The following is a 2,066-nucleotide window of genomic DNA, read 5'->3' as shown; positions in this document are numbered from 1 at the left end:
GGCCACACGGACGCCGCGGTGAGCCCCCCGGGAGGCTGCTGGCCTCAGTGACCCCACCACTGCGCTGGTCTCCTGTAGTCAGAGAAAGGGAAAGTGGTTTCTGATACACACGGGCCCCAGCCTGGGGAACCCCAGATGGAGTCAGGGGGCCGAGGGAGGGAAGGGGGCACGGCCAGCGTGGAGGACGCCTGGGTTGTTTGCTGGAGCCAAGCAGCTGGCTGGGGCCACCCTGTGTGACCCTGGGTGGCCCCTTCCCTGCTGCATCTCAGTTTTCCCATCTGTAAAATGAGGGGATTGGTTCATATGAACTCGGAGGGCCCTTCTGGTTCAGCCCTGCCAGCTGTGATCCCGTGGTCCCCTCACCCTCCTGGGCTCCCCTGCAGGGCCCACCCCTCTGTGACTTCACCTGCTGCCTGAGGGAGGAAGTGCTCAGCAGAGCCCATGACATCCCTCCTATCTTCCCCTCTTCCAGGGAACAATCTGGAACATTGACAACTCCCAGCAATTACCCCCATTCAAAGACAAGCAAGTCCCGAAATTAGCTGCTGCTGCCACCCCTTCTGCAGATGAACGGGAAGCACCTGAATAGAGGCGTTTCTCCTGCGTAAGCATTTCCATTGTCAGCCCATGGGGAAGAGGTGGAGAGGTTCACAGTGCCCCACAGGCCCCGGGAAACTATCCCCTCCCTCCAGACCACCCCTCCCCGGCTCTCCTGGTCAGCATCTCAGTCCTGGGATTGAGAAACATCCTCCCCGCCCCGCCTCTAAAAACAGTTGTCGCAAGTATTTTGCCCTGTTTTATAGTTGCTTACAGTGGGAGGGAAGCCCGGCCGTGACTCCATCATCGCCAAAACTCCACTGAGGCTTGGAAAGAAGTGACTTGCCACAGGTAATATTTCCCAAAGTGTGTTTCAGAGAACACCAGTTGTGCAAGATGATTAAGTGGTAGTCCATTTACAAAATAAACATTCAGCTTTTTAAAATGAATCTGGAAAATGTTGGTTGAAACAAAATTAAATAGTTCTGTTCCCTGCAGGACATCTCAGGACTTGCAACAAACTAACATGCATTGTGACTCTCCAGGAGGAGAGCAGAGGTAGCAACACTCCCCTGATTTCTTTTTTTTTTTTCCAAGGAGGTTTTTCTTGTTTGCTTATGTCACTAAACATCTTTAGATAAAAAGTGTAATGGGGTGATTGAGAGCAAGGACTCTGTTAAGACAGCCTGAGTTTGAATCCCAGTTATGCCACTAATTGGCTGTGTATCCTTGGGAAAATTACTAGCCCTTTCTGAACCTCAGTTTTCAAGTGCCAAATGAGGATAAAGTCACTACTATCCAATAGAGGTATTGTGATTATTAAGTGAGATGATGCATGAAAAATACCCAGCCCATTGCTGGCAACTGGTGAATGCCCACAGACAGCAGCTGTTGGTATTATTAGAATTTACTGTGAAGTCAGACACCCACTGAGTCCCAGAAAGCTGAGGGCAGCTTCTCAGAGGAAAGAAGGAGCCGACAAGAGTGGTGCTTGACCTGCATTTTTTTTTTTTTTTCAGATATGTCTTTATTGGAGTATAACTGCTTCACAATACTGTGTTAGTTTCTGTTGTACAACAAAGTGAATCAGCCATATGCATACATATGTCCCCACGTCCCCTCCCTCTTGAGCCTCCCTCCCACCTTCCCTATCCCACCCCTCTAGGTCATGGCAAAGCACCGAGCTCAGCTCCCTGTGCTATGCAGCTGCTTCCCACCAGCCAACTATTTTACATTTGGTAGTGTATATATGTGGGTGCTACTCTCACTTCGCCCCAGCTCCCCGCTTCCCTTCCTGTGTCCTCAAGTCCATTCTCTACGTCTGTGTCTTTATTCTTGTCCTGCTCCTAGGTTCATCAGAACCATTATTTTTTTTTTAGATTCCATATATATGTGTTAGCATACAGTATTTGTTTTTCTCTTTCTGACTTACTTCACTCTGTATGACAGACTCTAGGTCCATCCACCTCACTACAAATAACTCAATTTCATTTCTTTTTATGACTGAGTAATATTCCATTGTATATATG

Source organism: Physeter macrocephalus, chromosome 3 (genome assembly GCF_002837175.3).
Source record: "Physeter macrocephalus isolate SW-GA chromosome 3, ASM283717v5, whole genome shotgun sequence".
In the NCBI taxonomy this organism is placed as follows: domain Eukaryota; kingdom Metazoa; phylum Chordata; class Mammalia; order Artiodactyla; family Physeteridae; genus Physeter; species Physeter macrocephalus.
Note: the sequence above shows the minus strand (reverse complement) of the source record.